Source organism: Callithrix jacchus, chromosome 18, assembly GCF_049354715.1.
Source record: "Callithrix jacchus isolate 240 chromosome 18, calJac240_pri, whole genome shotgun sequence".
Taxonomy (NCBI): domain Eukaryota; kingdom Metazoa; phylum Chordata; class Mammalia; order Primates; family Cebidae; genus Callithrix; species Callithrix jacchus.
Genome location: NC_133519.1, coordinates 26,831,586 through 26,844,576, shown reverse-complemented (window position 1 = coordinate 26,844,576; position 12,991 = coordinate 26,831,586). Strand labels below are relative to the sequence as shown.

The 12,991-nt window shown below is 38.8% G+C and overlaps 1 long non-coding RNA gene across 1 annotated transcript in view; it reads left to right on the top strand.

Annotated features, from left to right (window-relative positions):
- LOC144580252 (uncharacterized) overlaps positions 1 to 12,710 on the top strand; it is a 149,659-nt gene extending 136,949 nt beyond the window's left edge. The window contains exon 4 of the long non-coding RNA XR_013529496.1: positions 12,637 to 12,710. This is a non-coding gene — a long non-coding RNA (uncharacterized LOC144580252). The remainder of the gene's footprint in view (positions 1 to 12,636) is intronic.
- Positions 12,711 to 12,991: the final 281 nt, after the last annotated feature.

Sequence of the window (12,991 nt, the reverse complement as noted above, 5' to 3'; positions counted from 1 at the left end):
GGTCTGGCTTTTTTGACTGTCCTCCGTAGAGAAAGCAAGAGGAAATTGAACACACATACATCCACACCCACCCACACATACCACACACACACACACATACACACCCTAAATGTATACTTTAAAGCAAAATATTCAGTATCAGAGCAACTGCTAAAAAGCAAATTTTCCTGAAAACTATAACTACATGTTAACACAATACACCTAAAAGCATAGCACATATTATTATTTCTCAGTAATCTTAGCAAAGATAAAGTGTATAAGAAACAACATAAATGATTTCTAAAAGAAGGGGCTTTTAAGAGCCATTAAAAATGAGCACAAAAGGATTAGTTTTCAGTTATATACATTGAGTGAATCTTAGACACTAGAAATAAGAGCTATATTGTGGCGTTAACACACACTATAAAATACATGTTGTAAAAGGAGTCAGACTATCAACATTACAAAAACAGCTTTGACAGCTATACAATAAAACTCTTAGTTCATCATTTTATACATAGATAGAAGGCATGAGATGAGAAAAGGAACTGTACCCTTTTTACTTTCTGTTTAAAAGCAAATAGAGAGCAAGCTTAAACATCACTCCTACTATACATGAACAATTTTGAAGTACATCATTTGTAAGAGAGAAGAATCAAGAAGAAAATGTATTTATAGACAATGGTGGGCTGGAGATGAGTGGAGTTAACCCATAAGAACTGATTGTGTGTGTCTTCTCCCAACTTCCTGTTCAGTGACATCATGAGTATATCTTGAAATTCATCATGGGAGGAGTATTTCTTCCCCTCAGATATTGGCAAAGGCTACAAATTAGCTCTCCTTCCATACCCACAATGAAGAGCTGCTTGTTAAACATTTTCCAGGTCACTACTGAGATGCACACATAATTGAGTGTCAATGGATCATATCTTTCTGCTGGTACTCAGAAGGAAGCGTAATCATAATTGTTGGCGCTATATGAAGTTGAAAAAAAATCTCTGTCAGATACTTTGAAAATAATGCAGATAGTTTAATATTAAGGCAAAGTCTCCTTATCCAGAGGTGCATTGGCTAATATTGCTTGAATTCATATAAATTGCTGGCTAGCCATATGCAGAAAGCTGAAACTGGATCTCTTCCTTACACCTTATACAAAAATTAATTCCAGATGGATTAAAGATTTAAACATAAGACCTAACACTATAAAAACCCTTGAAGAAAACCTAGGCAATACCATTCAGGACGTAGGCATAGGCAAGGATTTCATGACTAAACCACCAAAAGCAGTGGCAGCAAAAGCCAAAATAGACAAATGGGATCTAATTAAATTCCAGAGCTTCTGCAGAGCAAAAGAAGCAATCAGAGTGAACCAGCAACCAACAGTAATGGGAAAACATTACTGCCATCTACCCATCTGACAAAGAGCTAATATCCAGAATCTACAAAGAACTTAGACAAATTTACAAAAAAAAAAAAAACCTATCAAAAAAGTGGGTGAAGGATGTGAACAAACACTTCTCAAAAGAAGACATTTATGCAGCAACCAAACATGAAAAAAAGCTCATAATCACTGGTCATTAGAGAAATGCAAATCAAAACCACATTGAGATACCGTCTCACACCAGTTAGAATGGCAATCATTAAAAAAATCAGGAGGATGTGGAGGAACAGGAACACTTTTACACTGTTGGTGGGAGTGTAAATTAGTTCAAACATCGTGGAAGACAGTTTGGCGATTCCTCAAGGATCTAGAACTAGAAATACCATTTGACCTAGTAAATCCCATAACTAGGCATATACCCAAAGGATTATAAGTCATTCTATTATGAAGACACATGCACACATATGTTTATTGTGGCACTGTTTACAATAGCAAAGACTTGGAACCAACCCAAATGCCCACCGGTGATAGACTGGATAAAGAAAATGTGGCACATATATACCATGGAATACTATATAGACATAAAAAGGATGAGTTCATGTCCTTTGCAGGGACATGGATGAAGCTGGAAACCATCATTCTCAGCAAACTGACACAAGAACAGAAAGCCAATCACCACATGTTTTCACTCAGAAGTGGGTGTTGAACAATAAAAACACATGGACACAGGGAGGGTAAAATCATGCACTGGGGCCTGTTGGGGGATTGGGGGGCTGGGGGAGGGATAGAGTTAGGAGAAATACCTAATGTAGATGATGGGTGATGGATACAGCAAATTGCCATGGCATGTGTATACTTATGTAACAAACCTGCACATTCTGCACATGTACCCCAGAACTTAAAGTATAATAATAATAAAAAAGAAAAATATTGCTTCATTAGATGCAGTGTTCCATCAATCTAGGACATGGGTACATCAGGGAGATCTGAAAGGTTTCTGGAATACTGTGGTCTCAAAGTCGTGGAGTGGCTGAGAGTTCAACATTAGATTGAGGATGCTTTCTACATGTCGTAATTTTACTAACAACATACTCCTTATTGTCTCTATTTCCTTGAGATTTCTTCTAATTCGCATAATCCTCATGAATGACTCTACGTTCTCCTCTTGGAAGGAAGATAAAGGAAACCATATCTGTAACTAAGTTTCTATCATCAATAGATCATAGTTTTGGTTATTCAGGAACTTTTAACTTCACCTCTGTTCAAAAATGGTCTTTTGTTTTCAATGGTGGGGTCCATTTGGACTCTGGTCTTTCGAGGTGGCTGAGAGATCTCACTAGCTTGGCTGGGAGGTCCATTTTCAGGAGCTTTCTGTTTGTTCATTTTCATTTTTACTCTCACTTTTGTTTTTCTTTTCTCTAACTTTTTGGAGATCATCTGTTCTGGGGAAGCCCTTCCTGTCATTCATTGTGCATATTGTTCTTGTTTGGCTTCGGAAGTTCTCTCTCTTTCTGCAGACTGATATGTTTTTGGGAACCATGCATTCTGGAATACATTCATCCTTTTTATTTTAACTACTTAAAGATATGAAGATTTCTACTTCTTTTTCTCTATGGTGCTCTTCCTATGAAGACAGGCCATGAAAGAACGTTGTTTGCTCACTCTCCTGGAATTTAGACTTCAGGAACTGCTTCAGTGTCATTTATCACTGATGTGACACCTCTTCCTTCTCCTTCCACCCGTGATTCCCGCCTAACATTTACTTCAGGATCCTGCAGATGCAGCATTCATGCATGAATTCATTCATGCATTCAACAAATATTTACTGAAGACATACCATGCACCAAATATTGTATTTGGTGCTGGAGATACCCTTACATTCTAGAAAGGGTAGACTGAAAATAAGTATTTTTCAGAGAATTAAAATATGGTGATGTGCTTGAGGATAGCAAAAAACAGGGCTGGTAGGCAGGCACCAGTAGTGGCCAGGGCCCTGGCCAGGAGAGGCAGCACCTGGCAGGGTCAGGAATTTAGCATAAAAATGGAAGTTTGAGAACATTTTTTTCACTATAAGAAAAGGAAGAAAAAAATATGGAAAGGAGCAAAACTAGAATGCAATAGAGTATTGATGTGAACTTATGCATATATGCATAAAATAAATGTATGTATGTGTACATGCATATATATTCATGTGTATAGATGCATACATATAAAGTTATATCTTTTCATGTGAATATATATGTATGTTTACATGTACATATATTTTCTAGTTATGCCCACTGGAAAGAACTGGGAATAGCAATACCCCAATATGATAAAGCTGATATATATGCATATTTTTTTGTTTTTGAGATGGAGTCTCACTTTATCACCAGGCTGGAGTGCAGTGGCACGATCCTGACTCACTGCAATTTCCATCTTCCGGTTTCAAGCAGTTCTCCACCTCCGCCTCCTGAGTAGCTGGGATTACAGGCACGCACCACCGTGCCTGGCCAATTTTTTGTATTTTTAGTAGAGATGGGGTTTTACCATGTTGGCCAGGATAGCCTTAATCTCTTGACCTCGTGATCCACCCACCTCAGCCTCCCGAAGTGCTGGAATTACAGGCGTGAGCCACCACACCTGGCCAATAAAGCTCATATTTTGGTTTCCAAAAACCACTCTCCACTTGAAGAAATGGTGGATTCCAGCAATGGGGCAGGAAAAAACCATATCTGTAACTAAGTTTGTACCTAGACTATTTCGTTGTGTTAGAAAGAAAAAAAAAGCCAAAAGAAGATGGACAGTTGGAAAGGATACAGAAAACAGGCACCTGTGGACCAAATCTAGGACAATTGAGCATCAAAATAAATCTTGATAATTATAGATTATAACCTACTGAATGGAATGAGAAGTGATGAATCCCCATTGATATATTTGAATAAAAATGGGGAGAAGAGAAATTTCTTCCTTATGGTAGAAAGACAACTAATAAATGTAGGAGGGATAATAGTATTAGACAATTACCATTGGCAACCATCAGAAGGATGATTAATTTAGACAAGAGACATTAAGGAATACTAAAACTAGTGGGTAAAAGTGGGGAGAGAAGTGGAATTTTATATAGTATCAAATTATTTTCCACAGACTATTAATTTCAAAGATAAGTAGTAATTTTACTATAGAGAAATCTAGAAAACAATGTTTTACTCAAATGGTCAAAATTTATACCAGCATCTCTCTTGGAGCTTTCCAGCATGCCTTTTTCAGTTCACTCTGACTGCAATGTGAAAAGTAGATGGGAGGGGAGAACAAATGGACTCAAGGAGGCGGGTTAGAAGGCACTAACAGAGATGGTAGTGGCCTAGAAGAAGGTCACACCAGTGGGGTGGAGAGGAGTGACAGGATTTGAAAGTTCTGAAGGTGGAATTTGTTAGAGTTTGGTGATGGATTGAAAGGTAGGGAAATGAAAGAGGATTAAGGATAATTTGTTGAGTTTTGTCTTGAGTGTCAAGATGGATTCCGGGTTCATGTACTGAAATGGAAAATCTCAAGACAAGGGTAAATTTAGAATGGGGGATTGAAATTGTGAGTTCTGTTTTGACAGTGTTTAATTTAAGATCCATATGTGTCTCAGTACATTTGGGCTGCTATAAGAAAACACCTTAGACCGGGTAATTTATAAACAGTATAAATGTTTTGCTCATAGTTCTGGGGATGTGGAAGTCCAAGATCAAAGCACCAGCAGCTTCAGCGTCTGGTAAGGGCTTGCTCTTTGCTTCAAAAATGGAAACTTTTTGCCATATCTTCATGTGGTAGAAGAGGGCAAGGCAGCTCCCTTCAATCTCTTTTATTTTGCTTTTATTAATTCTTTTAATTAACATATAATAATTGTTCATATTTATGGGCTATAGTAGGATACTTTTATACATATTATATACAGTGCATAAGCTGTAATAATAAAATCAGAGTAATTAGCATATAAATAATCTCTAACATTGATCATTTCTTTGGGTTGGGAACATTCAAAATCTGCATTTCTAGCTATTTAAAAGTGTACATGAAGTCAGGTGTGGTGTCTCATACCTGCAATCCCAGCACTTTGGGAGGCTGAGGTGAGAGAAGACTTGAGGCCAGGAGTTCAAGACCAGCCTGAGAAAGATAGTAAGACACCTGCATCTACAGGTGCATGCCTGTAGTTCTAGCTACACAGGAGGTTGAGGTAGGAAGACTGCTTGACCGCAGGAGTTTGAGGTTGCAGTGAGTTTTAGTTATACCACTGCACTCCAGCTTGGGCCACAGAGTAAAATCCTGACACACACACACACACACACACACACACACACACACGGAAAAGAAAAAGGAAACAAAAAAATGTATTGTAAGTTGTTGTTCATTATCATCACCCTAAAGTGCTATAGAGTATGAGCACTTATTCCTCCTGTATAGCTATAATTTTGTATTCATTAACCAACTTCCCACTGTTCCCCAATTTGCCTCCCCTCCCCAGTCTCTCATAACTACTATTTTACTCTCTGCTTCTATGAGTGAGAACATGTGGTATTTGTCTTTCTGTGCCTGGCTTATGTTACTTAATGAAATGTCCTCCAAGCTCATCCATGTTGCTGCAATGACAGGGTTTCCTTCTTTTTTTGTGCCTGAATAGTATTACATTACATTACATATATATATATATCATATATATATGATATATATATACATATATATTACATTTATATATATGTATATATACATTACATATATATATATTACATTACTTTACACACACACACACACACACACACGTATATATATATCACATTTTTCTTACCCATTCCTCCATTGATGGACACAGGTTGTTTCTATATCTTGGCTATTGTGAATAGTGCTGCAATACTTGAGGCTCTTCAACATACCCATCTCTTCAACATTACTGATTACCTTTCCTTTGGATCTCCATCCAGGAATGGGGTGATTGGATGATATGGTAGTGCTATTTTTAGTTTTTTGAGGAATCTCCATGCTGTTTTTCATAATAACTGTGCTAATTTACGTTCCTACCAGTAATGTGTGAGAGCTCTCCTTGCTCTGAATCTTTGTCAGCATTTGTTATTTTCTGTTTCTTTTGATACTACCCGCTTTAGCTGGGGTGAGACATATTTCTCACTGTGGTTTCAATTTTCATTTCCCTGATGATCAGAGATGTTAAGCAATTTTTTCATATACCTGTAGGTCATTCATATATCTTTTTTTGAGAAATGTTTATTCAGGTTCTTTGCCCACTTTTCAGTCAGATTACTGTGTGTGTGTGTGTGTTCTGCTGTTGAGTTTTTTGAATTCCTGTCTATTCTGTGTATTAGTCCCTTGTCGGATGAATAGTTTGTAAATGTTTTCTCCCCATTCTCTGAGTTGTCTCTTCAGTGTGTTGCTTCCTTTGCTGTGTAGCAGGTTTTTACTTTGATGTAATCCCATTTGGCTATTTTTGCTTTTGTTGCTTATGCTTCTGTGGTTTTGTTAATAAAATCTTGCCCAGGCCTATGTCCTGAAGTGTTTCCCTGTGTTTCCTACCAGTAGTTTAATAGTTTTGGGTCTTTAACTAAGTTTTTAATTTATTTTGAGATGAAGACGGTGAGAGATAGGAGTTTAATTTTATTCTTCTACATATGGATATTCAGTTTTCCCAGCACTATTAATCAAAGAGATGGTACTTTCCTGAGAGAATATTCTTGGAGCCTTGTCAAAAATCAGATGGTTATAAATATGCAGATTCATTTCTGAGTTCTATATTCTGTTCTATTGGTCAGTATATCTGTTTTTATGCCAGTGTCATGCTTTTTGGTTACTATGGCTTTTTAGTATATTTTCAAGTTAGGTAGTATGATGTCTCCAGCTTTGTTCTATTTGCTCAGGATTGTGTTGGATATCTGGGGTCTTTTGTGGTTCCATGTGAATTTTAGAATTGTTCTTTTTCTATTTCTATGAAGAGTATCACTGGTATTTTGATGGGGTTCATTGAATCTGTAGATTGCTTTTGGTAATATTGTCATTTTTACAATACTAATCGTCTAATCCATGAACACTGGTGTCTTATGTTTTTCTTGTAGATATCTCCCATCTCCTTGGTTAAATTTATTTCTAGGTATTTTGTTATTTTTTTGTAGCTTTCATAAATGGGATTGCTTTTTTTTTTTTTTTTGAGACGGAGTTTCGCTCTTGTTACCCAGGCTGGAGTGCAATGGCACGATCTTGGCTCACCTCAACCTCCGCCTCCTGGGTTCAGGCAATTCTCCTGCCTCAGCCTCCTGTGTAGCTGGGATTACAGGCATGCACCACCATGCCCAGCTAATTTTTTGTATTTTTTAGTAGAGACGGGGTTTCACCATGTTGACCAGGATGGTCTCGATTTCTTGACCTCGTGATCCACCCGCCTCGGCCTCCCAAAGTGCTGGGATTACAGGCTTGAGCCACTGCGCCAGGCCGCTTTTTTTTTTTTTAGTATTATACTTTAAGTTCTGGGGTACATGTGCAGATCTTGCAGGATTGTCACATAGGTACACACATGTCATGGTGGTTTGCTGCCTCCATCCCCCTGTCATCTGCATTAGGTATTTCTCCTAATGTTATCCCTCCTCAACCTCCCAACCCCCTGATATCCCTCCCCTAGCTCCCACCCCTCAACAGACCACAGTGTGGTATGCTCCCCTTCCTGTGTCCATGTATTCTCATTGTTCAACACCCACTTATGAGTGAGAACAGGCTGTGCTTGGTTTTCTGTTCTTGTATCAGTTTGCTGAGAATGATGGTTTCCAGATTCATCCATGTTCCTGCAAAGGACATAAACTTATTCTTTTTTATTGCTGCACAGTATTCCATAGTATATATGTGCCACATTTTCTTTATCCAGTCTATCCTTGATGGGTATTTGGGTTGGTTCTAAGTCTTTGCTATTGTAAACAGTGCCAAAGTGAACATACTTGTGCATGTGTCTTCATAATAGAATGATTTATAATCCTTTGGATATATTCCTAGTAATGGGTTTGCTGGGTCAAATGGTATTTCTGTTTTTAGATCCTTGAGGAATCACCACACTGTCTTCCACAATGGTTACACTAATTTACACTCCTGCCAACAGTGTAAAAGCATTCCTATTTCTCCACATCCTCTCCAGCATCTGTTGTCTCACACTGTTGTCCAGGCTGCAGTACAATAGTACAATCTTGGCTCACTACAACCTCCTCCTCCGGGGTTCAAGTAATTCTTCTGCTTCAGCCTCCCAAGTAGCTGGGATTACAGGTACCCACCACCATGCCAAGCTAATTTTTGTATTTTTAGTAAGGATGGGATTTTTCAGTTGCTCAAGCTGGTCTCAAACTCCTCTCCTTAAGTGATCCACCTGACTCAGCCTCCCAAAGTGCTGGGATTACAGGCAAGAGCCACCACGCTTGGCCATAAATGAGATTGCTTTTAAATTTATTTTTCAGCTAGTTTATTCTTGGTGTATAGAAATACTACTAATTTTTATAGTTGATTTTGTATCCTACAACTTTATTGAATTCATTTATCGATTCTAAGTGTTTTTCAGTCTCATTTAAGGTTTTCTATATGTAAGATCATGTTATCTCCAGACAAGGACAATTTGACTTTCTTCTTTCCAATTTGGTTATCCTTTATTTTTTTCTCTTGACTAATTCCTTTGGCTAAAACTCAGCTTCTTTAATAAGGACACTAATACTGTTCATAAGAAGAGAGATCCCTGATTTAACCACTTCTCAAAATGCTCTATCTCTTAATACCATCATATTGGGTATTCAGTTCCAACATATGAATTTTAGGGAGACACCAGTGTTTAGACCATAGCTATATGTAATAAGAATCTATCAAAGCTATCTAATATATGAGTCTAGGGTTTTTGAGAAAAGTAAGAGCTGAAGACACACAAGTTTGTATTCATCAACATATTTGTGGCATTTAAATCTATGCGATCAAAAAAGATCACCTAGGGAGAACATGAACCCAGAGAAAAATGAGGGCTCAAATCAGAGCCCTGGACACTGCAACACGTAGAATTACAGCAGAGGAGACAGAGCCAGGAGAAGAGCAAGAGGATATGGTGTCATAAAAGCTAAAGACACGACGTGGAGTAGTTAACCAGTGCCTTTGAGAGACCAAGTAAGATCAGAACAAAAATAGGGGCCTTTGACTTTGATAACAGGGAAGCCATTATTTATTCATCAAATTATTCTGAGTCTCTATTTATTGAATGCCAAGTATTATGTTAGGCAATAGAGGAAGAGAAACAAGAAAAAGACAGAATAGATAATGTGGTAAGTGCTATGATAGGGCTCTATGATAATTTAGGGAAGATATGCCTAACCCTACCTTGGAGGTGGAAAGGAGGGAATGGAGGCCTCCAGGAGATGTTCAAGCTGGTGTTGAGTGTTTAAGAGTGAGGAAGGATTAAACAGTGTGGTTCCTTTCCTTTAGGGAAAGGAAACTCATGTACGAGGACACGGTGGCATGACAAACAGAACTATTAGTAGATTGGTTTGGGTAGAACATACTTTATAATCTGCAGAAAAGAAGAAAAAGGCACAAAACCAATCACCTTAAGGATGCCAGGATGAAAGATGCGGAGGAGTGTCAGGTGGACTCTGGCTATGCTGTTGAAGGTCTGCTTATTCAGGCTATCTTTTGTTCTTGCAAACTCCTTCTCTAGGTCATGAGACATCCTTAGTTCCACAGCTGGGGAGTGGCTTGATGAACACAGCCGTTAAGGTTAAAAGAGCAGTTGGTGGCCATGTGCGGTGGCTCAAGCCTGTAATCCCAGCACTTTGGGAGGCTGAGGCAGGTGGATCATGAAGTCAAGAGATCGAGACCATCCTGGTCAACATGGTGAAACCCCATCTCTACTAAAAATACACAAAATTAGCTGTAATGGTGGTGCGTGCCTGTAATCCCAATTACTCAGGAGGCTGAGGCAGGAGAATTGCCTGAACCCAGGAGGCGGAGGTTGTGGTGAGCCGAGATCGCATCATTGCACTCCAGCCTGGGTAACAAGAGTGAAACTCGGTCTCAAAAAATAAAAAATAAAATAAAATAAAAAAGAGCAGCTGGTAAGGCAGTTTGGAGGAGAAACTGGAGGCAGAAACATCAGGCTGTAGCAATGACATGGACATAGAATGACAAGGAACTAGGTGAATGTCAAAGCCAGGCATCCAGAAGAAAACTGTCAGTGTAAAAGATTTGAATAGCCAGGTGTGGTGATACATGCCTGTGGTCCCAGGCACTTGGGAGGCTGAGGAAGAAGGACTGCTTGACCTCAGAAAGTCGAGGCTGCAGTGAGCCATGTTTGTGCCATTGGACTCTAGCCTGGGAAACAGAGTGAGACCTTATCTCAAACAAAACAAAGCAAAACAAGGTTTGTAAGGGTAACATCACGAGACTAGCAGGATAAGAATATAGTCTGAAGAACTTTGTATTTGAATCTGAGATCTGTATATATTTTCTAATCCATAATAGTATCTCTTGTTTTAATCCATACAGTACTTTACTGAAGAGTAGGTATCTTCATCTGATCCTAATGTCGGTGTTGTTTTCCTATATTAATAGAAGTGAGGTTAAGAGAGGTGATTAGGCAAACATCACACAGTAATAATAGTGCAGGATTGTAAACCTAAGTGTTATAATTTTGAGTTCAGCAGATCATTTTGCTACCTAGAGATATCCTGGAATAGCTTCTATCTGGAAGGATTACAGTTGGCTCACATTTGGCTCAGTTAAGGACAGCACGTCTGCGGAGATGGTGTTGTTAGGCCACAATACAAACACTCACCACCAGAGGGTGCTCTTACCCCAAGAGAAAGTTGGCAGTTCTTCCTACAGTTGAAGGATTCTACTAATTTTCATTTTCTGATGTTCTTTCTTTAGAAGTTGCAGAATGAAGAACTGAACTGTAGTAGTTCAAGAGCTACAAATCTCAGAGTGATGACCTGTAGCCTCCCACAGCTGTGTCAGAGAGGCAAGATTTGTTAGGGAGATGCTTAATTCTCTCTGAAATAATCCCAGATTATGCCTGGGTGGAGGCAGAAAGGAGGAACAGTCCAGAAATAAGATGATTCTGGTGATGTTTGGAGGTGAAAGGAGGAATTCCTGTGATTCTAACGCAGGAGCTGCAGGGATCTCCCCAGGAATGATTCTTAGTTTATTTTTAGGTACTCTTTGGTAGATATGCTCAAAGGGTCATATTTAAAAATTTTGATTTTGCCTTAATGGGACAAATGCTTTTTGCAACATTATGAAGGCAATAATCTCAGCCTTTATTTATTTATTTTCTTTGTGTGCACAGGTTCATTTACTATTGCTCTCTTTCTCCTTTCCTTTCTTTTCCTCTTTCTTTTCTTCCCTTTTCTCTTTCCTTCCTGGCTTCCCTTACTCATCAAAGTTATGTTAGTAAAGGATATAAATTAATTTACCCTGTGGTTAAATTAGCTGATACTGGCTTAAACGTTAAGCCTAGGAGTATATGCATAATTACAACAGAAATTAGGTTTTTAAAGCAAGAAGTTAAAGCTTAACGGTGGATGGAATAGCATCTAATGTGCTTGGGTGGTGGAGTTTTTTCCGGGGGACTGGTAGTTTCTCCCTAGAGTTTTAAAATATTATTTTCTCATAAACAGTCCTTTATTTGACATGTACTTTATGGCTATCCCTGGGAGTCTCCTGGTCATGTCATTTGTTGTCTGTTCATAAGGAAAGTATAAAAAGTGCATAATAATCTGGTTTGGAAAATTTGAAAAATGTCTTCCTTGTTCCCTATGCCCTCCTCTCCTCTTCAATAGACACCCTTTCAGGATCCCTAGGAGAGTGGCAGGAGTAATCCAGGGCATGAACAATTGAGATGACCCTCTTGGCCTCCACTTACTTTTACTCCTCTAGGCATGGACTCTGGGTTTGGTTGGAACAAAAGCAAACTCCAACCATCACTTTCTTGATGCCCTGTCAGGACTCAGTCTGCAAGGTGGGGCTAAGGGCACCAGATTTATTACACAGGTCATTTTCAATGGTTCTTCTCTTGGAATTCTTCCATAGCATTACGCTTGAGGAGAACTTGGTCTGAAATAATGACACTTCAGTTTGTACCCTGAGGGAAAAAAGACATCAGTAATAAGAGGCTGGAGGCATAAGGCAATCTCCCAAGTGGACAGTATATCTAGGTTTTATTCCTATTTGTTAAGAGTTGAGAGGCATAGTTTAGCCTGCTTCCTTCGCTGGGTCTTACCATCTTTTTCTTATTGCAGATGCTTTCCTTTGGGCTTGTGACCACAGTGTCAATGTCATGGAATCAACTATTTATCCAACCAGTCGATTTGGGGTAAGTTCTGATTTACAGTTTCATACTGACAATTTGAAATAGAGTAGGGATAAGTGCACATGCTGAATAGACTTGATATCAGGTTTCATCTTCTGCAGTTAGTCCTGGCCTATATCTTTCCAGTGGTGGGATTCAATAGTGATTCTCAAGGCTGATGTGTTGTGTGGGGCCACTGAGTTTGGCACCCTTCTCAAATATGTATCTCCAGAATGAGAAGTGAAGTCTGTCATTCCACCTTTGTAGCTTCACCTCTTTAATCCTTTAAGGTTTCTCAGTCTGCA